This window comes from Coptis chinensis, chromosome 5 (genome assembly GCF_015680905.1).
Source record: "Coptis chinensis isolate HL-2020 chromosome 5, ASM1568090v1, whole genome shotgun sequence".
NCBI classification, from domain to species: Eukaryota; Viridiplantae; Streptophyta; class Magnoliopsida; order Ranunculales; family Ranunculaceae; genus Coptis; species Coptis chinensis.
The window spans coordinates 60,510,711-60,538,291 of record NC_141460.1 but is presented as its reverse complement, the minus strand read 5'-3'; the positions used below and the strand labels follow the sequence as shown (position 1 = coordinate 60,538,291).

The 27,581-nt window shown below is 39.2% G+C and overlaps 1 pseudogene across 1 annotated transcript in view; it reads right to left on the bottom strand.

The window, feature by feature from the left end:
• LOC147498192 (geranylgeranyl transferase type-2 subunit alpha 1-like) overlaps positions 1-27,226 on the bottom strand; it is a 44,091-nt pseudogene extending 16,865 nt beyond the window's left edge. Inside the window, exons 1-7 of the transcript XR_015196920.1 lie at positions 27,120-27,226; positions 26,887-27,037; positions 26,671-26,806; positions 25,945-25,972; positions 25,764-25,868; positions 24,406-25,163; positions 23,261-23,446 (exon numbers count right to left, since the gene is read on the bottom strand). The product of XR_015196920.1 is annotated as a geranylgeranyl transferase type-2 subunit alpha 1-like (transcript). The remainder of the gene's footprint in view (positions 1-23,260; positions 23,447-24,405; positions 25,164-25,763; positions 25,869-25,944; positions 25,973-26,670; positions 26,807-26,886; positions 27,038-27,119) is intronic.
• Between the last annotated feature and the right edge of the window lie 355 nt (positions 27,227-27,581).

The following is a 27,581-nucleotide window of genomic DNA, read 5'->3' as shown; positions in this document are numbered from 1 at the left end:
CTGGTAATAGATAACGATTCCCAGTTCAAGAGAAAAACAGTCAAGGAGTTTTTGGCCAAGTGGAAGATCGTTCATGCATTTTCCACTCCCCAGTATGCCCAAAGTAATGGCCAAGCAGAAGCTAGCAATAAAGCAATCTTCAAGAACTTGAAGAAAAAGATTGAAAAGAACAAGAGCCAATGGCCAAATTAGTTAGAGAATATTATGTGGGCTCACCAAACTACAACTCGTTCTAGCACAGGTGAGTCACCATTTTCATTATGTTATGGCACGGAAGCTGTTATTCCTACCGAACTGACAGTCACCACGACTTGGTCAGAACTCGTCGAATTTGGACGCATCGATTCCGTCCTATCTCGAGAAGTCGACTTACTGGAAGAACGCCAGCGACCTACCAGCCATCAGAGTAACGTCTTACCATCAGACTCTAAAGAAGTTATACAATAAGCGAGTCAATCCTCGATCCTTTCAACCTGGTGACCTAGTTATGAAAAAGACTCAAGATGACTCTAAGCTAGCACCAATATGGGAGGGCTCGTACATAGTAGAGCGCGCTGTCGGCAATGGAGCGTACTGGCTTAAGACTCAAGAAGGGAAACCATTACCACGTCGTTGGAACACTTATTTGTTAAAAAAAAATTTATCAATAAAAGTGTAATATGTTGTAGTCTATATTTCTATTTATTGCAAATTTAGGTATACTTTACTTGTATTTCTTATCACAACCTACTCAGTTCAAGTTCACCAACAGACATGAAACTCACGTTGAAAGAGTCACCCGCACATGCGAGCGACAAACACTCTCATAAGTTCAAACACTCTCCGCGAGCAACACACTTTCTTAAGCTAACACGCTCCCCGTGAGTATAACACCCCGTCTTTTATTTTATTTTTCCTATAATAATAATAAAGATAATAATAATGAAAATAGATAAAACAAATATAGGATATCCAGCAGTTACGGATAAAAGTCCCGTAAGTAAATAGATAAGTTTATCCTTGTTTTTCGGTGAGTTTTTAAAACTAAAAAGGGAGTTTTCTCACGAGAGTTTCTAGGGGAAAAACACAGCGAGAGTTCTATAAAAAAAAAAGGGGTTTTACTGAAAGAAGAAAAGGAAGAGTTTTATTTTGAGATATAGCTGATAGTTGGAGCGCGCTACAGGTGAGTAGTTTAGTTTTATTTCACGTCTATACATAAATAGTTTACTGTAAAAAAAAAAAAAAAAAAAAAGGTTTACACGCTGTATGTTTTCTGCTTATCGTTCTGTAGTGATTTTATAATAATTTGTGGTCTCGCAAATTGGTAAAAATGGTGCACTGTTAGTATATTGTTGTTGGTATACTGTTTAGCTGGACAATTGCGGAAAACTCTGTTTTGGGCGTTAATGGCGACGTGAACCAAAGCTAAAGAATAGTTAGGACTGTTAATTTCCATTACAAGTGGTCCTAATATAAATTGGTTGGGTTGAGTAAATAGTTGGAGGTAGTTAGGGGCATGTGAGTATGGAAGTATGGGGCTGTCGAAGCTTTGGAGAATGTTAATGGCGGATAATTATTGGGATTATTTTAATTTAAGTTGATTCTTGAATGATATGGCTGTTAGGGTTTTGTATGTGTAGTATCCCCCGTCATAGTCTGGGTTTTTAAACAAGTGAACATAGTGATGTTTGAGATATTTATATTTCATATATTCATTTTGTCATTGTTTAGAAATTCGGGCTGTGACAGCGAGCAATACGCTTTCTTAATCTAACACACTCCCCGCGAGCAATACACTTTCATAAGCTAACAAGCTCTCCATGAGCAACATGCTTTCTTAAGATAACACGCTCCTCGCAAGCAATACGCTTTCTTAAGCTAACACGCTCCCCGTGAGCAATATATTTTCTTAAGCTAACACGCTCTCCGCGAGCAACACACTTTCTTAAGCTAACACGCTCTCCGTGAGCAACATACTTTCTTAAGCTAACACGCTCTCCACGAGCAATACACTTTCTTAAGCTACCACGCTCACTCGAGCTACCAGGCTCCACAACCTATACAATTCTTACTAGTTGACGACCTACAACTCTAGGATCAACTAAGTGGGAACACTCTCTATGAGAAAAACGCTTCCCTAAGCTAATTCTTAGGCTTCTTAGCCCCCACATGCCTTATTTATTGTGAACACAACAATAGGTACAAGCAGTTAAGCATATGAAAATGACATGCATTCCATAAACATCCATAATTTGAATTGCCTGAACAAACTCAGGAAACTAGTTCACAAATGCACCGAACTGCAGGGACTACCCAGAAATCCAAATCGGTCGTCTCACAACTTTTGAAACTGATGAACTGCCACTAGCGTGGAAACCAGTTCATTATGTAGCAATGTAACCATGAAGCAAAGCGAACTGCCCAGACAAGCATGGGAAACTAGTTCTATAGTTTAACTCTCTTACAAAGAGGAGAACAGACAAAACATTCAAAATCTTTTCACAACTTACTGAGAAGAAGACAAATCCAGCATTAATAGTCAAGAATCAGTAGCAATGTGTTTATCAGTAGGAGCGACACTGGTTGAAGGAGCATTACTCGCATCTAGTGGTACGACAGGTGCAGCTGTACCCCCAACCTCACGGTCTTGGTCCTCTTTTAGCTCAAAGTACGTCTCCTCCAACATGGCATATCCTTCACAAACTCGATCATATACTCTCTGCACTTTTCGTTCAACGCCTTGACAATGTTTGGCGTACTCATTCACGACAACAAGCTTCTCCTGCAGGTCGATCATCGAGCTGACCAGAACCCACTTCTCTTCGAACGCCTCATGATGCTTTTTAGTCGCTGCCTTCAGCTTCTTCTTATCAGCTTCCCATGCAGCTCGCATCCTCGCCAGCCTTTCCTTGGCTTTTCTCCGCTTTGCTTTTGCCATTATCAGTACATTAGACGGTATTCTTTAACTTATCATATCCAGCAAGGAACTACAAATAGAACATCAATGTTATATTCGATAATAAAGCAACAAGAAACTAATACAAATAAAGAACTCACCAAACAACATGCCATGTCTATGGTCTTCAGAGTCGTCTCCAGGGTTTCATCTTCAAGCTCTGCCTTATCGCCATCCAACATAATCCCTTCCAGAATGCAGGTCCCTATGGGTGCCGAGTGGAAGCTACAGTCAGAATGTTTCACCAGACGTTTCTTTCCTGTCTTCCCAGTGTAGAAGAACTCGCTTCCCAAATTGCCAGTATGCTGGGCAGAGCTTTCACCAGCAGCACATTGGCCTCGACCCAGTTGCCACATTCCTCACCAATCAAGTCGGCCCCATCTCTATGACTAGGGGACCTGAATACAATACCTCCAACAGAACGACCTACAACTTTAGGTCATTTTCTATACTTTGAATCAAGAGCAACCACCTTCCATTTGCCACGATCGCAATGACGATGAGGCTCAAATTCTATCTCATCCATTACGAGGGGGGATGCTTCCCTTGCCCCTTTATCATCTGCGGTACTTCCACGTCGCCTGGCCATCACATATGCTAAAAAAAAAACACCCAACGATCAGCAAGGCAACGCAACAAGACACGAAGAGCAAAACATTGAAAGACGTCTACCTGAACTGATCAATAAACTTGCACAAGCACTTTGGAGCAACAGCGTCAAGAAATAGTAGAGCAAACGCTCTAAACATACTACAACAGTTCTTTTTATGCTCAACATGCATACCTTCCCAATGTACATCATAAATGCATTGAGAAGCCAAATGTCAAGCCACCTAGCAGCCATTAATTTATATCTCCAACCGTTCATTTTCTCACACGTGCCACACACGTGGTAGGGGCCCCCTCTCAGCAGCACGCTCTGAAATGGAGAACGCTTCCTCCGACCTCTCAGTTTACACAGACTTAGTACCTCTCACTATTCGCGACCTGCAACACTAGGGATGAATAAGGAACAAGATGCTGACTCAAGCTCACAAGCTACGAAGCCTCACCCATTTTTACTAAGGGTTGCATACACAGCCAAATAATTACAACAATATCAAGAATCATACATACAAACCATCAAGGAGCTTAAACAAAATGAAAGAAGCAAAAATAGGCATTTCATAAAGGCAAAAGGACGAACTGCTCGACCAACCTTAGGTCCCAGTTCGTCTACTAACCGAGCTGCTGAGTCTACTTAGGAAATCCAACTTGGTTAGCCACTATTCATCACTCCACGAGCTTCCCAGAACAATCCAGGAAGCCAGTTCGTTCAATATTTTAACAACCCAAAAGAAAGGCGAACTTCCCAGGTTACCCCATGAAACCAGCTCTAATGTATCACAAATTACACCATCACAACAAGCAAAAATCACTCACAACTCACAAATTCAAGAAAGAACAGACAAATTTTCAGTCGACAGAGGATCCAGTTCAACCTCTGCAGCATTCACATCACTTACAGCAATAGAGAGACCAACACTTTCCATATCCACAAGCACGTCAGCAGCGACTTCTTCAGTTTGGGATTTAGTGACCTCTAGACCTGGTGTAGAGAAGATAGGAGCATCACATGCATCTTCTAGTACGGGTACCACTGATGTACTGGGAGCCCCGCGTTCATGCTCCTCTTTGAAAAATTTATACTCTGCCTCCAACTCGAGGAAATCAGTGTCCAGAGCATTGTAAGCTTTGGTAGCCTGCTGAGCGACGTCTTTCCAGTGCTGGGCGTACCCAGTCACCCTGACAATCTTTGCCTGCATAGCATCAAGTTTCTCCCTTGTGACATGCAGATTCATCTTTGTTTCTTCCAACTCAGTGCTCAACACCATCTTCGCCAAACAAACGTTCTGGTGCTTTTTCTTCAGTTACTCGAGCTCCTCGCGATCAACGCCATACACCTCCTAGGCATTTCTAAATTCTTCCTTCAGCTTGGTGACAAATTCCTTCTCTGACTCAGCAATCTGAGCAATCTCTTTCAGCTTCTGATATCCACTCACAAGCTACACACACAAAAATACAACAACAGTCGCTATTAGACATGCAAATACAGGAGTAATGAACAAGATCTGGAGAATGTCACTTACCAGACAATGAGCCAGGTCCATTCGCCTCAGATTCTCAGCAAGGCCCTTGAAGTCCAGTTCCTTACGGCTGCCATCTAGAGATATGTAATCAATCGGGCAAGACGCAACCTTACTTGACTTGAAGCTGACATCGGTTCGTTTCATAGTTCGTTGCACCCCCTGGTCATCCACGTACACCACTTGGCGCTCCAAATCATCATCAGCCATAATAGACTTCCCACTCACCTTACTCGGGGCCTTCAGCTTCGCCGCCGAGCTAGGCTCTAGGGGCACTAGTGGTGGACTCTGACTAACCCCGAAGGTCTCCAGATCCAAGAGACTCAGGTTGGGCGCAGGCCTCGACCTGGTGCTACGAGTGGTCTTACCACCAACTTGTTCACCACTAGACGCGCCCCCAGCACCGGAGCTATCCCCAAGCACATGCCTCGCAGCCTTGACAACCTTAGCAACTTCCTGCTCAGTCGTATTACCCTTCCTCTTCAGCAAGCTACTACGCTCCCGAGGCTTGAAGGTCATATCCTCCAAGTCCAAGGGAGAACTACTAGACCCCCCTGCTGATAAGAGCCCAAAATTTTAGTTTTAATCCCTCAATAATACTACTTTTAGACCAATTATGCGAGTAATAAATAAGAGTTAATGCTAATTACGTGCTTTTATGTATTTTAGGCATGGAACTCAATTATGTGCAGAAATGTGCCACTTTGGCGATATAAAAGAGCAAAAGGATGGTTGCTAAGAAGTTCTATGATAAAGGCCAAGAATTAAGGAGACAAAGCCTTTATAAATCCCAGTCAAAAGATGAAAAGTCAACACAGGTAGAAATAGTGCACAAGTCAGCAGAACTTCCAAAGACCATATCTTTTGACTCAGGCCTCGGATTTGGGCCTACCTTACGTCAAAACGACCGGCTCGGAAAGAGCTTTCCAATGGTCTAAGCCTTAACAAAATCAGAGGAGAAAAAGTGGACGAAAAGTCTACTGAAGTCAAAGCCAGCTGAAACAGGCTCGTGGAACTGAAGAAATTGGGCTTTGGGCTCGATTTTCCGGCACAAAATATGGCTCCTCAGCCCATGCACAAAATTGTGGATCTGGTCTCCTCCTTTACATAAAACAAGACTTAGCTCTTAAGAAAGATATAGTTAGATAGCTTAGAATAGAAAGTAACCATTAGAATAACTTGTAGATCTAGTTTTTGAATTGGAATTAGTTAATTAATCGGTTTCATTCCTTGTTTTAGAGTAATTATTTGAATCATTATCCTTCATTATATAAATAAAATAGTTTATTCTTGATCAATTTGATTTTGTCATTTACATTTGTTTAGATCTAATTTCAATTCTTAGTTGTTATTCATTCCTTAGTTGTTTAATTTCGAATTGAATTCTTGAGTAGTTTAATTAGTAAAATTCAAATCTTTATATTATGTCTAAGTTTAATTTAATTGGAAATGATAGTTTGATGAATCAAGGCTAAACCTCCGTTAGAGGGGTTTGATGAAGCCTTGATGTAAACTTGATTGTGTAGTATAGAATCGTTGTAAGAATCTATTCCACTCTAGAAGGTCGTTGATTTGCCATGAGAATGGGTGGACGACCTCACATGCTAGTTATGAATTGGTAGAAATGCCATGTATAATTAGGGATTAGAACGACCAATTCTTACCGTAAGAACGTAAGAATTGGTTTACAACAAATCTATGCTAATTTATTAAGTTGGATTCAAGGTGGAATCAAATTCCCCTAATTCTTTATCTAGATTCAACTCTTAGCATTCTGTCATTCTGTTATTTGTATCTTGTTATTTGAATTCACACCGTAGTATAAATTCCCTTTGTAAATCTCTCATTGACCTTGGATAGACCATCAATTATAGAAAACTTTAATGCTAAAGGACTAGGAGTGGAACAAATCTTCTATTCCAACTCTACGTCAATAGATTAGAGAGTAGAAAACAAATATCTTTGATAAGTCTAGTATAAGAAACAGTTTATAGTTTTACTTTCGTTTAGAGTTTCATCGCTCTATTTGTTAGTAAAACTATCTTTTTTACGGTTTTCAAAATTCAAAATTTCAAAGTCCAATAACCCACCCACCCTTGTTTGATTCTCATTGTGGTTGTCCGTTTCAGCACTGAAATTTTCCTCAAAAATTACTTTCGAGGCTGACCAGCATACAGGCAAAGCAAATTGATTGCGACGACTGCTCTACCAAGGCTAACTTGGAGCGTGACCTATAAGCCCACATGCCCGAACTCCAGCTTGACTGAAGCGACCGACCTTCCAACTTAGGCTTACTCTGGCGACCGGCGCCCACCACGACACTACCCCGATTTCCACAGGTTTGATTCAAACTTCCATTTCTTCAAGATTTTCAGTGTTCTAACTTGTTATATGCACTGAGCACGCGTAAACAAGATGCTATTCATAAGCGAAGCAAGGAGGCTTCCAGGTACTTTTTTCTTCCACACCTCGCATCTTCTGTTAGTGGTTCATACTAGCATATCAGGATTGTTTGGAGTGTTGTTATGTTTCATTAAGATTGGTCTTAGCCTTGCATGAGATTAAGGTCAGGCCGAAGAAAAACGCCTAGCGTAATTAACCGACAACGGTAACAAACACGTCTTTCTAGTAAACCACTCACTACACCTCTAGCTAGCATACCACACACCACACCAGAAATTATGGCTGAAGAAAGAGAGTCTCCTCTCTCGGACTTTTACAAAGCCTTGAACGATAACCCAAAATCTTGCATCGTTCTATCAGACCCAGTGGGGGATTTCCGAATTCCCCTAAATATATTTAATTTGTTACCCATTTTTCATGGGTTAGACCATGAAAAACCTTATCAGCACATGCGTAGGATTGACCAAGTTATTACTACATTCCACCATCCTACGGTTGGTGCTGAACAAATTAAACTAAGGGTATTTCCCTTCACTTTAGCCGATAAGGCGGTTTAGCCGATAAGGTGGCATCTTGGTTAACTGCCCAAGCGCCTAATTCTGTGGACTCGTGGGCTAAACTTGTTTAACTATTCATGGAACATTTATCACTGAAGACCGATGAAATGTTTTCCAAGATTCATTTCTTTCGACAAAATCCTCATGAATCATTTTTAGAGGCTTGAAATCGTTTCATCGATCTACTTATAGAGTGTCCACATCATAACCTCACGAAAGACACGTTAGTCCGTGCCTTTTTCAAGGGACTTCTACACCACCATAAAGAAGTCCTTGACATAATGAATGGGGGTAGTTTCTTAAGTAAATGAGCCTCAGAGGCTTATAAATTTTTAGAAGATCAAACTAAGCGTAATAATAACTGGAGGGGTAGTGACGATTTCTCCCGTTCTGCTAGTTCTTCTACAACAGTTAAAGCCGCCGGTATATTTGAGATGAAACACGATCCGGAACTTAAAAATTTAATCGAATCTCTAACTAAAAAGGTAGAGGCTATTTCTGTTTAACAAACGCCGATCCCCGTCATGAATGTCAACACCAATCCATGTAATTTCTGTTTGAGTCCAGAGCATCCCGACTCCTATTGTCCTCTCACCTATGAACAATAACAGTCACAACAAGATAATATTTGCTCGATTAATAGTTTTCCTATTCCTAACGCCCCTTGGAGACAACATCCCAACTTCAGTTGGAGAAATAATCAACAAGTAACACCTCCAGGGTTTAATAATCAAAATGTTAGGCAAGCAAACAATTATAACCAAGCTCCACCATGACAAGGACAAGGTCAGGGTAATTATAATAATTATAACAACCAAGCGCAACCACGACAAAGTCAAGCACAAGGCCATGGTAATTATAATAATTATAACAATAATAATTATAATGCTAATAGAGGTATCGTTCCGGTAAATAATAACTATCAAAATCCACCCATTAATAATCAACGTGACATAGTTCCTATCACACAACCTATAACTAACACTCTTCCACAACCGGATCGTTTCGATACCTTTATGCAATCTCAACAATAGATTTTACAAGCCATCCAACTTTCCTTATAGCAGTTAGCTAAAGAGAAAGTGTTACCCAAAGGTGTGTTTCCAAGACAAGCGATACCTAATCCTAAAACACCAAACATAGCCTTTGAGGTAAACGGTACTACTAGTAACGAAAATGAAAACGTAGGTGAGCTAAATGTCATCTCCACTCTCCGTTCTGGGAGAGTGGTTGATAACAAAGTAACTATGCCTATAGTTACCCCACCAGTTGTCCCTACACCGGAGATTGTACTAGATACCGTAATAGAAACTAAAGAGCCTACCCCTATAGAGGTACCAGTTAAACCACAACCTAAGAAACAGAAAGCAAAGATTAGGCATCCAGTTGATCCATATGCTAAATATAGAGAGAAGCCACCATTTTCCCAGAAATTAGCTATGTTAAACAGGGATATAAACTTCGACGAGATTAAGGAAGTTTTTAAAAATCTAATGATAAACTTACCTTTTCTGGACGTAATTAAAAAATTACCTCACCATGCTAAGTTTCTCAAAGAGTTGTGCACTAAAAGGCATAAGACAAATATTTCTAAAGACGCCTTTTTAACTGAACAATTTCCAACTTTAACAGAACACAATAGAATCATTAAGTATAAGGACCCTGGTAGTCCTACTGTACAATGCACCTTAGGAGATTCCCACATGATGACCGCTTTACTAGACCTGGGGGCGAGTGTTAACTTACTCCCGTATTATCTATACAAACAAATAGGTCTACAAGAGATGCAACCCACTAAAATGACGTTGCAATTAGCGGATCGATCAATTAAATACCCTAAGGGTGTGGTTGAAAATGTGCTTGTTAAGGTCCAGGATTTCTACTATCCTGCTGATTTTGTTATCCTCGATACAGAAGTCGCTATCGACTCTGTTCCGATCATTTTAGGGCCTCCCTTTTTGGCGACTGCCAACGCGCTTATAAACTGCCGACGATGGGTCGATGTCCTTGTCTTTTGGCCATTTTTCGGTTGAGGTAAATGTTTTTAAACTGATGAAACAGTTACCAGATTTGTCTATAGATGGAGAGGTTAGCATGATCGAGAGCTTAGCTCAATATTACTTTAATAATACGTTTCCAGAAAACCATATACATAAATTCCTTTCTTTTGGAAATTCAGATTTTGTCGATGACTCCAACATAGAGGAAGTCGACACCATCTTTGAGTCTACACAAATCGTAGACCCTTCGGTTGCTCCTTATACAGAGTTTGAAGACCTGCTACCTAAGCAAGTATTCATTACTCAAGATGAGGACCCTCTGGAAGCATTTATCGATATTCCTCCCACCCCGGTGCTTAAACCTCTTCCTCCCGAAAGTTAAAGTATATTCAACTTGATCCGGATGGTAGTCATCCGGTAATTATATCTTCCTCAAGTATCTAAGGAGGAAGAGACACGGTTGATCAGGGTGATTAGGGAACATCGTTCTGCAATTGGTTGGTCCCTAGCCGACATTAAGGGAATTGACCCTAATGTGTGCACTCATCGTATCCATTTAGAGGATAACGCAAAGACTTCCCGCGAACTTCAGCGTCGTTTAAACCCTGCCATGAAAGAAGTGGTCAGGGAAGAAGTCTTACAGTTACTCAATGTGGGTATATGATACCCAATCTCTGATAGCGAATGGGTAAGTCCCATTCATGTAGTTTTAAAGAAATCAGGGATTACCATGGTACGTAATGCTAAAGGTGAATATGTTGCCATGCATGGCCCTATGAAATGGAGGATCTGTATTGATTACAGACGGTTAAATGCCATGACACGAAAGGATCATTTTCCTTTACCCTTTATATATCAGATGCTTGAATGTCTAGTTGGTCATGTTTTTTATTGTTTTTTGGATGGCTACTCTGGCTATTTCCAAATTATTATTGATATTGATGACCAAAAAAAGACTACCTTCACATGTCCTTTTGGAACATACGCCTATAAATGAATGCCTTTTGGCCTTTGTAATGCTCATGGTACCTTCCAGCGGTGTATGCTTCATATATTTAGTGACATGGTAGAGCGTTTCATGGAAGTGTTCATGGATGATTTTTCTATTTATGGAGACTCTTTCACTGAATGCCTGACTAACCTGTCTAAAGTTTTAACACGATGTGAAGGGAAGAGTCTCGTTTTAAATTGGGAAAAATGTCACTTCATGGTGAAAAAAGGCATAATACTAGGTCACATCGTATCTAGTGATGGCATTGAAGTAGATAAGGCCAAACTATATAAAATAGCGACTCTACCTATACTACACGGACTGTCCGTGATATTAGAGCCTTTCTAGGCCATGCAGGTTTCTATAGGCATTTTATCAAAGATTTTTCAAAAATAGCTGGACCCTTAACTAATCTGCTTTTAAAGGAGGCCATCTTTGATTTTAATTTTAACTGTAAATAGGCTTTTGAAACTTTGAAAGCCGCCTTAACTTCCATACCCATTATACAGCCTCCCAATTGGTCTAAACCTTTCGAACTTATGTGTGATGATAGTGATTATGCAGTTGGTGCTGTCTTGGGATAGAAACTAGATAATAAATCCACTGTTATTTATTATGCTAGTAAAACCCTAAACGATTCTCAAAGGAATTATACAACTACTGAAAAAGAATTCTTAGCTGTCGTTTATGTTTTAGATAAGTTTCGTCCTTATTTGGTTGGTTCGAAGACTCTAGTTTACACGGACCATGCAGCCCTTAGGTACCTTCTCGCTAAGAAGGATGCTAAGCAGAGATTGATCCGATGGATTCTTCTCCTGCAAGAATTTACATTAGAAATAAAGGACAAACGAGGGGTTGAAAATGTAGTTGCCGACCACTTATCTAGACTTATAAACGACGATGAAAGTGATTTTGACTCCATACCGGACTTTTTTCCGGATGAGCATTTGTATGCTATATTTTCTGCACCATGGTATGCTGACATTGTGAATTATTTAGCGTCTGATGTTATTCCTTATGACTGGTCAAGAAATGAACGTAAAATTTTTTTGGCCAGAGTTAAGCTATACTCTTTGGGATGAGCCCTACCTTTTTAAGTATTATGCGGATCGATTATTCGTGGAGTATTCCCGATGGGAATATAATGAAGAACTCTCATTCTACCATGAAAAGAGTGTGGTGGCCATTTTAGTGGTATGAAAATAGTCGCTAAAATTCTACAATGTGGGTTTTATTGGTCTACTCTCTTTAAAGATGCCCAAGTGCATTGCAAAGTGTGCATTAGTTACCAACAACTTGGGCTTAATCCGCGGCGTAATATGATGCCATTGAATCCATCATGGTGGTAGAAATTTTTTGGCGTATGGGCCATTGGTTTCATGGGTCCCTTTCCGGTTTCCACGGTTTCATTTATATTACGTTCTTTGTGGACTACATGTCTAAATGGATAGAGGCCATGGCTTGCCGTAGCAATGACCATAAGACAGTTGTGTTTTTCGTAAAAGAGTATATTTTCTGTCAATTTGGCATTCCCAAGGCCATCATTAGTGATGGAGGAACACATTTTTGTAACAGAGTTGTTGCATCACTAGTAAAGAAGTATGGAGTTACACATAAGGTAGCAACTTCGTATCATCCATAAACTAGCGGACAAGTAGAAGTTTCTAATAGGGAAATCAAAAAGATCTTAAAACAACTATAAATCTTGATAGGAAAGACTGGTCGAAGCTTCTATCGGATGCCTTATGGGCGTATGGGACTACTTTTAAAACTCCTATAGGTATGTCTCCCTTTAGACTTGTATTTTGGAAACATTGTCATTTGCCTGTTGAATTGGAGCACCGTGCTATGTGGGCTATAAAAAGCCATAACTTCAATTTTGATGAGGCGGATGTCAAGCGCAAGTTACAATTGAATGAGCTTGAAGAAATCCGTAGCGACTCTTATGATCTCGCAAAGGATTATAAAGCTAATATGAAACGTGTTTATGATAAGCAAATCTTGCGCAAAAAGTTTGTGGTAAGTCAAAAGGTCTTACTGTACAATTCCCGTCTACATATTTTTCTAGGGAAATTAAAAACCCGTTGGTCTAGTCTTTTTCTGGTTACTGAAGTCACCCTTTACGGGACCTTGGTAAATCCCAAGGATAACAATACCTTTCAAGTTAATAGCCAACGGTTGAAACATTTTCACGAGCTATTGTCCCATGATGTAGAGGAAGTCCTTTTACAGGACCCTATCTACGAGGACTGACCTTTTTCATTGGTGTACTTCCTTTCATTTCCATATATTGGTAAGTGCACCATTCAGGTAACCAGGCCCTCCCTATGTAGTGTGTGGCTGTAAGTAACGGATCCTAAATCCACGGTTAACATAATTCACCTTTTTCACTCTTGCATGTTTTCTTTGTTTTTGAGTCATGTCCCTCTATGGTGTGAATTATGCCTTTATTGCCTTCTTGTTTTTCTTATATTAAATTTTATTCATAAAAAATAAAAAATTGTTAAAATCACAAACATAGTAATTTAAGAAGTCTCGGGAATCTGACTTTAAAAGACCCACTTTAAAAAAAAAAAAAAAAAAAAATAAACTATGTTGTCAAAAATTTGTTTGGGGGTGGGGTGTCTGATTTCCATCCTAGATTGTTCAACTGTCCATTTGTGTTGTTTAGGCCATTTAATCGTATTCCGATTCGGGTTGACATTATCTATGAAATTAGATTTCATTCGTTTGCATAACTTACGTCATGCACGCACTTCGAGGCATTTTCCATCTTCTTACATGTCACCAACGGTCGGACTAGAGCGTTTTATGGATCATTGGATTGGAAATTCTCTCCTGATCATTTCCATACCTCATTCGCAAAAATCGGCCCGGTAACAAAGCAGCAATTTAAGTTTGAAGTTGCGCGAAATATTGAAAAACAAAATCGGAAAATCAAGTGGGCTTGGGCCCAACCTCGTGCGCACGTGCGTCTCCTTCTTCCACCAACAATCGTGTTTCATTCTCCAAACCGCCATTAACAAACAACAAAGCTTCAAAAACCTAACCTAAATTAAAAAAAAAAAAACCCATGCACAAAGTTAAAACCCACCCCAAATCTTCTCCTAACTACACCCACCACCACCTCCACCAACTTAAACAACCAAAAACCACCAAAAATTCAAAAATTTCGATTGTCACCACCACCACCGCGCCTCCTGCCATTATTTTTAGTTAGGGTGTTTCAAAATAAGTCCTCCTACCTTATTCAAACTCACACATCTTATAAAAACTCCAATGGCTCAAAGACATGGGATATTGCCGGAGCACGCTTTTACTGCCGACCATTTCGCGCCGTTTTATGGTGACGAGATGGTTAAGAGAGACTGGAGTGGCTTGTGGTACTCGACAAACGATTTTTACCATGAAGATTTGGTCCGAGAGTTTTATAGGACAAGGGAGTTGAATGGGAATTGAATTTTTGTTAAGGTGGGGGGGAGGAGAGAGGTTACTATTGGGTTGTTAGCTGAAATTTTAGGCATTCTGCCTAGACACCATCTTGATGCCACATTACAGGATTCCCAGTTTACTGCTGTTGAACCTTTGTTGAACGCGACTGTTACGGAAGGAAACTACAATGCGAGCTCGCATTGTGTTCGCCAGTCGTCTCTCAGAACCAACCAGCTGGCTGTAGCTCAGTGGATTGGTAGGAATGTCATAGGGAAGGAGAAAGTCAGCGATATCGCTCTGAACTGCCTTCACGTTCTATGGATACTCCAGGAGCAGAAGTATGAGTTATGTATTTTGGAGTTTTTGCGTAACATGATTATGGGAGTTGGAAAGAGTATTACACCTCTCCCTGTTTTGATAACGAAGATCATGATAACTTTGAGAGCAACTCCAAGGTCTGATAGGATTTGCCTGAAGGAGCACCGAAATCATCATATTTATACAGAGTGTATCCAGAGAGTTTGGAGGTTGCCTGAAGAGAGGGTAGTCAAGGAGACTGACTCGAAGGATGAGGATGACACGACATGTTTTGATGTCGATGCCTTGGAGAGGTGTAGGTCGGATGTAGAACGCATGGCTGTGATTCACCGTGGCATGCGTTCTCTCAATACTATTTGTGGAGACCTCCAAACTCGGTAGGCTACCATGCATCATAACTTCGAGACTCGTGCCCGACGTGAGGATGAGCGGTGGAAACAGACGAGGGCCGAGATGGAAGCTCAGCGCCAGTTCCGAGACGACATGCTTGCAAGCTTCCCACCCTAGGGGGGTTCTTCTTCGGAGGAGCGATCAGAGGCACGAGCGTCGTCGCCGCAAGACGGATGACTCTGGCCCATCGGAAGCCCAAGGGCCATCTGCTTCTCGAGCGCATTCCACTACTAGCACCGAGTAGTTTAGGGATCTAATGAGTTGATTTGTTTTATTGTATTTGTTTTTATTTAGTACGGATGTAAAAAGATTAGTTCAGTAAATAAATTTGAATTTGGTTGTCGTATGTTATTTGAATTCAATTTTAATATAAGTTGGTTAATTTCGAATTATGCGTTGTTTTTATCATTAATCCCACCTTCCTGAATTTTTTGGGGGTGGTATTATTTTAGCCTAGCATAATTCGTTATATGATCATCTATTTTAAGAAGTTGTTTTGGAGTGAGGGTTGAGAATATTGCCGATATGGGCATCGCTATAAATAGATATTGTGTTAGGATGAAATCTCGATGAGTTAGGCAGTTTCTATCCTAAATTCAACCTAAAAGATATTAGGGTTGTTTTAGAATCAAGAATATGAGTTGTTTCCGTTTTCGGTTTTGAAAATTTTATTATTTTCGGAAATTTCCTTAAAGCTTTTTGGCAAATTTCTGATTTGGTTTGGCAATTTAAAACCTATAAAAACTACATTCATTCTACACTCACAACCCAAACTACATCTCACATTCATCTCTCACGTTTCATTCCCACTTTACCTTATTTTTCCTTCGCACCTCGGCTTTAACAGCTCGAGCGAAGACTCTCCAAAAAACACGCCGAGAAATTTTACCCTCGAAGCGACCTCGACCTTTGTCAAAAGAAATTTTACCCTCGAAAGCACGACTGCGCCCTCTCAAACCCACCCGAGCCACCGCGCCCAAAACACTAGAATTCCAATTTTATTCTGGAGCGCACCCCGCAGCCCATCCTAGGCTAAAAGTGAGCGCACCCTGCGCCCAAGTGCCTAGAACTCGAAATTCAACAGAGTGCAACCCACGCCAATCCTAGGCATACCTTGAGCGCACCTGCGCCCTGACCCCTGTGGGCACCAAAAATTTCAAGTTTTCCGAGGGTTGTTCTAGGATAGTTGTAGCTGTTCTAGAGAGTAGTTTTGTAATGACTTCTCCTATAGTAATACCGGAGCAGTCTTTCAAACACTTGTTGGGGAGCGAGTCTTATGGACATTGGTTCCGCGAGAGGATCATGCAGTTCGGATGGAGGCATCTTTTGGTAAGTGAAGACGACTCGTATTCACCTAAGCTTACTGAATTTTTTTACAATAATGTTAAGTTCTATTGTAACCAAGATGGAGAACAAAAATTCTCCGTCACGGTTGATGACACACCCCTATAATTCAATAAGTATGTGGTAGCATTAGTTTTGGGAATACCAATACCTGATCCTATTCACACGTGGGGATATATGACCGATAATTCATACCTCTATGACTATACATATTTCCATGAGTATTATGGGGGAGGGGTATTTCGTATAATGGACCAAGAGCGTTATAACATAGCCCTTGGTAGCCTGTTCCTAAATGTAGGCACTACCATGTTATTCATCCTGATGAATATTCTAGGGGAGTGGTAGTTTACTTCTGCAAATAGTACCGCCAGTGACGTTTTCCTTCCTTTAGCTGAGGGACATCACCGATATGACATTCCCCGAGTATTAGTGGCTAGTCTTAAGAGAGCCCAAAGCATGCGACATAAGTATCTTCTTATGCCCTGTTTTGGTTTGCGCGATCATGCTTCGATTGTCTACCGAATTATGTACCCAGTTCACGGATTGGAAAAGGGTTGAAGTCATGAGACCCACCAATTGGGTGGTTAAGCTCATTTCGAGTAATGACTTGGCGGGATGGCAGGTGCAACCTTATTTGGTTGCTCCTTACACCCCATCGCACATAGTAACACTAGACAACGTTTAGCAAGAGTTGACGACACATGGCGGCAGACTTGGCAAGTTATCATGGCATGGCAGGATGCGAAGGAACCTCATCTCTTTGAAAAGGGAAATGAGGAGGAAAATGTTTAAACGGGAGTACAAATAAGTGTTAGTTTCAATTAGTGTCAGCTTATGTCCCAAGCAAATTTGTTTCTCATTAACCCCATTACGGGTGGAACTCATATAAAGTTGCGTAAGTTTTCTTTTCTATATTAGTATGTTATAACCTTGTTTTGCAGATGTTCCGAAATTTCATGCGTTTCAATGGTATTTTCCAACTCTCTTTATTTAAAATACTTTGAGGACAAAGCATGCTTCTTATTTGGGGGGGGGGGGCATAGAAACACGTGTAATTAAGACATCTGTTAGGATATAGATATATATAATATGCACTTGTTGTCTAGTTAAAAATTAAAAAATTTAAAAAAAATAAAAAAAAATAAAAGTTATGCTATACACTTAAGAATATTGGTATGTTTTCTTTCTCTATGCTCCGAATAATCTAGAAGTCTCACATAGTTTTTGCATTATAATAGTTTTTAGAAACTTAGGCTAATATGTAGGTAATAATCCTTGCATCTATCTATAAATATGTTACATGAGCTGAGTATCTATGATTGTTGGCAGTAAGTTTTTGAAATCTAGGCTAGAGTACTTATTCTACAAATCCTGTGAGAATATAGCCTAAAGCCTTTTATGAGTGAACATTTGAGAAATGACACAAGGGAGAAGTAAAATCTGGATAGAGAAATCACACGTCCACTGGCTTGATTACTATACCATATCCTAAGCGAGAATTTAGGCCCTCTTTGGATCGATATAGCCAGAAATTCAAACCTATAAATTATTTTCCGCTAGTCGCCCCTCTAAGCTTTCCTTTAGCCTTTCATAAACTACAAATCCTTTATCCTGTTACAAAAAAATAATAATAATAATAAAAATAAATAAAAAAGTAACCTATCCAATTCTTTGAATAAGTCTGAGAATAGAGATGAAGAATAGAAAAGAGAAGAACATTTGAAATCAAGAATTCATTAGTCGCTTCAGATAAGAAAAGGAAGTTTCCATCCAAATAAATAAAAGAAAATAAAGAGTTAGAACTCCAAAAAAAAAAAAAAAAAAAAAATATATATATATATATATATATATATATATATATATATATATATATATATATATATATAATCAAATGAGTCAAAAGCTAAAGAGAAAAAAAAAGAAAAAAATGGCTAAGGATGGAAACAAAGTGTAGAAGCAAAAGTAAAGAACAAGGGTTTATGAAGCCTCTATTATCTCAGACTTATCCTTTTTGAATATCCATTTTCTTTCTGTTTAAAACCATCTCCTAATCCCCACAACACCTAATAAAGACTTCTAGCTCAATTAGAAATAGGTTAGTGTGATAGTAAGTGGCAGATGTGTTTGATCGACTCCGGCTTCCTTGTGTGTCATAGAGTTTGTAAGGTAAAGTGTGCCCACCGCATTGCCGGAGTAGCTTAAACTCGAGGAAAAAATCGAGTAGTTTTTGTCTTGACATTTATGTGAGGACCTACTTAAGGACGCTTATTCGAAGTTTTCGAAAATGGACCTACTAGTTCATCTCATAGTATTACTCATTGTATATATGTTTATTCGTAGATGATAGATTATTATGCATATATTAGCTTAGGTTTCGACTTGATTATTCTGTATTCATTGCTAGTGAGATGTATTGATAATTAAGACATAGATAAAGAAACAATAGTTATTTCTGAGTCATTGTAGTATAGATGAAGTTTGTGAGTACCTTCACTGGAAAACTCTCACGAGGTTATAACTCGTCCACTAGGGAATTCCTAGTGGTTTAAGACCTTGTTGTATATGGTCAATGCAATCGCACTCGGCGAAACGAGATTAGTTAGAACTCCATTTTTGGTCACTTATGCTAATTTCTCATATTTGCTTGAGGACAAGCAAAATGCTGTTTGGGGGTGGTTTGATAAGAGTCCAAAACTGTAGTGTTAACCCCTTAATAATACTACTTTTAGACCAATTATGCGAGTAATAAATAAGAGTTAATGTTAATTACGTGTTTTTATGTATTTCAGGCATAAAACTCAATTATGTGCAGAAATGTGCCACTTTGGCGATATAAAGGCGCAAAGGGATGGTTGCTAAGAAGTTCTGTGATAAAGGTCAAGATTTAAGGAGACAAAGCCTTTATAAAGCCTAGTCAAAAGCTGAAAAGTCAACACGGGCAGAAACAGTGCACAAGTCAGCAGAACTTCCGAAGACCATATCTTTTGACTCAGGCCTTGGATTTGGGCCTACCTTACGTCAAAATGACCGGCTCGGAAAGAGCTTTCCAATGGTCTAAGCCTTGTCCCAATCAAAGGAGCATAAGTGAACGAAAAATCTGCTGAAGTCAAATCCAGCTGAAACAGGCTCTGTGGACTGAAGAAATTGGGCTTTGGGCTCGATTTTTCGGCCCAAAACATGGCTCCTCACCCATGCACGAAATTGTGGATCTGGTCTCCTCCTTTACATAAAACAAGACTTAGCTCTTAAGAAAGATATAGTTAGATAGCTTAGAATAGAAAATAGCCATTAGAATAGCTTGTAGATCTAGTTTTTGAATTGGAATTAGTTAATTAATTGTTTTCATTCCTTGGTTTAGAGTAATTATTTGAATCATTATCCTTCATTAGATAAATAAAATAGTTTATTCTTGATCAATTCGATTTTGTCATTTACATTTGTTTAGATCTTATTTAAATTCTTAGTTGTTATTCATTCCTTAGTTGTTTAATTTCGAATTGAATTCTTGAGTAGTTAAATTAGTAAAGTTCAAATCTTTATATTATGTCTAGGTTTAATTCAATTGGAAATGATAGTTTGATGAACCAAGGCTAAACCTCCATTAGAGGAGTTTGATGAAGCCTTGATGTAAACTTGATTGTGTAGTATAGAATCGTTGTAAGAATCTATTCCACTCTAGAAGGTCGATGATTCGCCATGAGAATGGGTGGACGACCTCACATGCTAGTTATAAATTGGTAGAAATGTCATGTCTAATTAGGGATTAGAACGACCAATTCTTACCGTAAGAACATAAGAATTGGTTTACAACAAATCTATGCTAGTTTATTAAGTTAGTTTCAAGGTGGAATCAAATTTCCCTAATTCTTTATCTAGATTCAACTCTTAGCATTCTGTCATTCCGTTATTTGTATCTTGTTATTTGAATTCACATCGTAGTATAAATTCCCTTCGTAAATCTCTCATTGACCTTGGATAGCCCATAAATTGTAGAAAACTTTAATGCTAAAAGACTAGGAGTAGAACGAATCTTCTATTCCAACTCTACGTCAATAGATTCGAGAGTAGAAAACAAATATCTTTGATAAGTCTAGTATAAGAAACAATTTATAGTTTTACTTTTGTTTAAAGTTTCATCGCTCTATTTGTTAGTAAAACTATCTTTTTACGGTTATCACCTGCCCCTTCAGGTCGCCTACTCGACCTACCAACCCCTAAGGCACCACCACCTCTGGTGGGTTGCTTAGGACCAGCACGGCCTAGGTTCCTGTCCTCCCTGGTCACCAGATTACTTTTGCGCTTCTCCATCGCTGCTTCACTAGAAGAGTTACAAACAGTTTGGCCTCGAGCCTTTTTTTTTTTTTTTTTTTTTTTCCTCCTCTTCTCCCTGACCACGTGACCTCCTCGCTCTATAAAAAAATGCACGACCTCATGCAATTTCTCCCGTTTCTGAGCTCGAGTTAACTTTGCAAACTTCTCTATCATCTCCCGATTAGTTCGCTTCTTTATAACGAACTCTGCAAAAATAGTACAGAACCATGTCAGTTAACATATTAACAATTTAAACACCAAAACAACATATCAATACACTCCTACCCACCAAAAAATTGCAAACCCTAGTTTGCAAACTACATCCTCGAGCACAAAAGTTCCCAACTAACAACAACGACCTCTTCTCCAAAGCTTCATTGCTCACACTATCCAACACGCTAGATTTTCCCGTCACCGTCTGCAAGCTAAAGTTAAAAGCACGAGATTACGTTACTGAGTAATGCTCAATAATGTCAGCGACCTATGTGGTATTGACCACTCGCATTCAGCAGATCAAACACCTTAAGCAGTCGCCAGGTATTACCCACAAACTGGCAGGGCGCTTTCCAATAGACGTTCAAAAAGTCATAGGTCAGCTTTGAGAACGATATCTTCATACCAGCCTTCAACTGCCCCTCACAGACTATTATCCCGTAGTTCGGTGGTGTGTACCACTCACTGAACACATTTACATTCTTGTCCAGTTCGTATATCTCCAGTTCGCCCCCCTGGATACCATACACTTCCCTTAGATCAGCAAAAACTTTCGTGGCACGTTTATCTACAACCCTAGGGGGGGTGACTAGAGGACGATCCCTCATCACTACTTGAAGTACTAGCTACAGCAGCAACAGATTTAGATCGTACTTCCTCCTCCACATCCTCCCTCTTATCCTCCATTTCCCCACAACTCAACGACACTTCTCGAATCTCTTCAGATCGAGTATCGTCCGAATCAGACATTCCTTTTTTTTAAGCAATCACAAATCCTAAACAAGACAAGCTAAGAGGACCTAACAGTTGAATGAAAGAAACAAGAACACAAGAAAAATGAGCAGCAACAATGGCGGAAGCACTAACCAAGATTTCTAGTCTTTACAATTCTGGAAACGAAACAAAAAATGGCTTTTCGAATCTCCAAAAGTTATTTTATACAACCGCCCCTCCAGTTCCTAATGCATCATGATTACAACATAAGCCCTAGCCCGCACACGTCTACCAAAAACCTGTCTTTTCAAAATTCTGGAAAAAGCGGCGACACGTTTCCTCACCAATTGCTCAAATTCTCTCACGTGCCAGCCACGTGCCAACTATCACCCCACATCAGTTCATCATATAACATGAATTGAATTCTATAGCATGGTACGTATTTCCTTTCACGCCAGTTCGCTTCTTCACTCATGCTCAACACGCGCCACCGTTTTTTCTCAACAGGTCGATTCAATGTACACCACGCCCTACTGAAAGGGGGCTGTGTGAGGGAGTGATATCCTCATTCAGGAATATCAAGCACGTGTCTAGCATAGCGGAAATACCACACCGACCTCTGACCTCGTTCCCCAAACTGTCTTTAGAGCGACCTATATCATCAACTCACACACCCGAACTACGAGATCGCTCCAGAATAGATCGACTCGCACATCCTCACACAGAGCGTTCTATCTCATGACACCGCCTACTTTCTAGAAGCAATCATTGCCAAAGCCGTACTTACACATTCTATCACCGCAAATTATGAACCACTGTAACCACTCCCCATCATTACATAATTTCTACCAACACCATACCAATACTCATTCTCAATCTCAACCATATATTTGTGTTTGTCAGTACACGTGTTGGATAAATCTCCACGTTCACCAGCTATAAATACCCCCTACATGAACTACGCCAGACCTGTTTCTTCTCTCCCCCAAGAATCGAGAGATAGATACGTAGGCAGTTCGCTCAACAACGAACTAGGTCTTTCCCATTTCCAAACCCTTTCTTTTCTTCTATCACATTTTGTAAGGGATAACTAAAATGCTCCTTTACAGTCATATAGTCCTTAAGTGTGCCATATCATTGTGGCAACATGAGGTGAGATGATCCTCATCTGATGGAATTAGTAGTATTTAGTAATATAGTTTAATTAGTAATTAGTATTCTAGTATGTTCTATTTTAGTGGTTGGTTTCTATTTAGGATTCCTTGGAGCTCAAGGATTGAATTGTATAAATAAGACTTTCGGTTTCACAAATTATTGAGAATATGTACTGATTTTCGGATTAAAAGTGTGTTGATTTTAGGGTTTCCTAAATTCCCCTTTTCCATCAAATTATGGTTAGAATTAGCCTTAGTTTATCAATGGTGTGTTGATTAAAGTTGCTTCCGCTTTTAATTCACATCATCATTATTATTATTCACAAAAAAACATAAAATGAGAATAATGACAGGAGAAAAGAGAATCACCTTTTCCATCAAGACTAAGCTATGCTCATCTTTGTAATATCTATAATGTGCTGGGTCTCCATCAAGTCGCTAAAGAGGTGCAGCACTTCTTCAGAGTTGACCTTCCTATATTCAAAAGGGTTGCTATGAGTCATAATTGAGTCATGAGCCATCAACAGCCGAGCAACTGCAAGCTTTCCAATTTTGCTACAAAGATAAAGGAAACCAAAACGGAAATGAAAATAAGACAAAACTGAAGTTAAAGATTTTTATACAACTACTTTTGACTGTTGTACCCATCCACTATATATAAAAAGATAGTCACATAAACCCACCTAAAACATCCCTATTACAACAAAAAAAAGTAATTTAAAAACTGAGTTTTTGGTGAGATGATCTCCCCACAATAACCCACATTATTAATGATCCTTGAAGAAAATCAGCTCATTTGTATATGTCTATCATTGTCAAAAGTTGTTTCTAACGTTACAGATTTATCAACCCGTCCAGATTTTTTTCATTTCCGATTAACTCTTGACAATGTTAGATATATACAATTAAGCTAACCTTTTTTGGGATGATCCCCATTATGGGGAGATTTTTCACGAATCAGCCCTCAATCCATTTTGTAGGTCCACTTCTGATGGTGGAGTTCAACCTACACAAGGAGTGGTGTCTGATTTTTGGTAAAGATCTCACCAAACATGAAGAACATCTCCATTAATGCCTTAATAAAATAGTGCCATAAATTTAAACATTGTGGACGTACAGTCAAATAAATTACAAACTTGGACACAACTTTTGGCAAGGCTACACAAACTGAGTTGATTTTTGGTGGAGAAGGACACTTATATTTTGTAGAGATGATCTCCATCTCCACCAAAAATCAGCCACTAACTCATTTGGTACGTCCACGTTTGGGTCGGGAAAATCATTTAGGGATGAGTGTGATACACGCACACAAACTTAACACACAGGTTAAAAATACTCGGGCAGCAAAAACATGGGAGGAGAGTTCAACTCAACCATTCACAAAGACACGTACAGAGATGGGATTTAACCCCAGAACCTCCCAATGCGACCCATAAAATTCATGAGCCTGTGATTATAAGTAACAGTAGATTTTTTGTGTTAAGTTCCAACATAGTCATAGAAAAACAAAATACCAGAAAAAGAAGTCCCGGAAGACCGCAATCTCAGAATTTATAGTTTCTATAAGCCACGTTGTAGCTATTCGCTCATGATCCTTGCCCATTCTTGGTTGATCCAAGGATAACGTCAGACTTAAGTTCGAATATACAGCATGATGTGTATGCAAACTGTCATCACTCCAGTCCAACATTTTCGAACCCACAACTCCCTCAGCATTTTTTGATTTGGTATGCTGCAGACTCACTATAAAAGTAAACTGTGAAGGAAAGCTGTAGTTTGAACCACTTGAAGAAACAATACCCTGAAAATGTCCAATCCTAACCTCAACTGGATATGCTTGTGAAGAATTATCTTCTGTATGAGGAAATTTCAGAAATGTTACCCAAGTCTGTGCTTTCTTTGAATTGTTTGCTGAAAGTGGCCTCCAAATAAGATCATCCATAGGAAACAGAACATCAACTGCTACAGAAGATGTGCTTACGCCCTCTACAGATTGATTGAAATAAAGAACGAGAGGAAACATAGGCAACAAGCAACCATCAAAAGAAACAATCAGATCTGACCCATTGATTGGCCAAGAAGAAACAAGGACGGGAGCATATGGAGTAACAGTTTCTTCGAGAAGCCAAAGATGATAAAACCAACCACTCTGATCATCTTCCTCCACCAGAGTGCCATGTAGTCATGTACAAACTCATACTCTTCTCTCAAAACCTTCTCTTTCAAACTGAATCCTTCCACCTCTTGCTACAGTAACTTTGACAGAATGGCACTGCAACATATCTCTTTAATTATATGTATAAATATAGCAAACACCAAACAGGCACACAAACGTACGCACACACACACCCCCGATTTAAAGATTTGGTGCCATATGTCGCTAGCAGACCCTTAGAATCAACTAATCTGATAGTATGTTAACTATTTTGCTCCAAAAGCGCAGAGCTGATTGAGATATCACGTCAAAGGCGCTGATGATTTATAATGGGGAAAACACCACAAATCAACAGCACCCTTCCCTCGGGTACAGACTTTACTACAAATCTGGAAGTCAATTAGCCACATATTATTGCTATTTGGCATTGGTCTGCTTTTGAATTTAAGTTCTGAGTTGTGTTTTTTTTTTTGTTTTTAACTTTTAACACTGCAAAAGTGTTAGTTTGCAGAACTGCAGCTGGAGAACCTGACACATATAGTGACATTATTTATCCTGTACTGACTGCTCGCCGTGCAAGGTAGAAATCTAGAATCAACTACGGTCTTATTGAGGGGGGCGCGGATAACGTAATTTAGAAGTATATGAATAATATCTAGAACTTTAAAATAATTAAATTGCAATCAAGCACATAAACCATGCAAGACAAACTCCCACCAACGATTGTGCCATGCAGAATAATTACTGAAACCGTGATATATCATCTCTGTTGTGAACTTTAGTTCCTCCTCGTTCGGCACATTCTTCAGTGCAGCAACAAATCTGGAAAGAAATAACAAAAATGAAAGAATAAATACAAATTAATGAAATTTTGCCCCAAACCAAGCCAGATAACCACCTCCAATAGTTCCAAGCATGGAAGTTCCCAGTGCCGGCTCATCCATTAACAATAATTAAACATATAGTTCAAACATAGAAATAAACCAAAAACAAGGTTAAGGCCTCAAAATTTGGAAGGCCTCATATTTCCTTGTTTGTCCTTGCACATGTTTGATATTACCATTTTTTTTGGTCTAGCAAAAAAAAAAAAAAAGGATAATGTGGTCAATTTGTTTTCTCAATTCTCCCTACTGCACTAAATTTCCATCTCCTTGGGTTTGAATTGGTTTAAAGGAAATAATATCCAATAGTCCACTACATTATTTGCATTTCAAAACTATATGACAAATCTAATGGCTACAAACGCATACTAGTCTCATTTTTTGTGGGAGTGTCCTCATCTAATTAAATCTCTTAATTGGAAATATTAAATGAAAATAGTAAATCCCACGTTTAAAGCAAAATCGCCATATTCGATACATAACTTTCCCATTTCTTCTCAAGTTAATTAAAGACAAATTTATCAATTTCTATATCAATCGCACTCATAATATCTCTTTACGAACGCCTCTCTCACTGCTCCATGTTTCATCCCCAACCATTGATCATCTTAAACTCACATTCTCACAAATTGGTCTCTAATACTTTTGTATTTGGAAGTCTAATCAATTAGCTTAGAAAAAAAGCCTCACTTTAAATCTTCGCTTAAGGCCACATCTAGCCTTGAGCCGGCCCTGGAAGTTCCGGTCATCATCTTCCTGTAACTCATTTAGCAAAAGAAATTCATGATCATATGAAGACAACAACCCTTTACTTAAAATCCATTTCCTATGATACCATGCTCCATAAGACTTGGGATCCTTTATTAGTGCCGTATTCACCTGCATATTCCTTTTCAGAATTAAAACAAAAGTAATAAATTCTACCAAAAATCTGATAAGAGTAATAAATTCAAACATACAAGTTCCATTTCTTCTATTACGATAGATTTGACATGTCCTTGATCATGGAGATTATGTTGAAAAGCAAGTTTTCTGTAGTTCCATCCAGTGTAAAACTCGGGATTCAGTTTTAGAAGCTTCGAACAGATCTCTAGTGCTTCTTTCGTATAACTGGAAAGTAATGAAAACAGAGTAGAAGATAATTAGGAAGGGAGAGAGCAAATCCGGTTAAAAAGACAAAAAAAGAGTTTACATGTTGTTGTGGTGATTATGGAGAACTTGTGGTTGAAGGCCTTTTATCTCTACCGCTTCCGCTATTCGAGCTGGATCACATGGCTTATTTCGAGGTTGAGAATGCATTCTCCTTTTTCCTGCTTAACCTTAAGAGCATCTTTAGCAGTGATAGTTTTTTCAATTTCAAGAGAACTACATGTTGATGAAAACACAAAAAAAAAACCAAACCAAACACCAAATCGACCAATATTTGGTTCCAGGTTTGGTGCTGTATCTAATCACTTATACGGTTTTGGAAAAACCGCGCGGTTTTGCCAAAACCGCGTGGGCAAAAAAGAGTTTACATTGTTGTGGTGATTATGGAGAACTTGTGGTTGAAGGCCTTTTATCTCTACCGCCCGCTATTCGAAATGGGTTGAGAATGCTGCTAAATGGGCATCTATGGCGCGGTTTTGCCAAAACCGCGCAGTTTTTCTAAAAC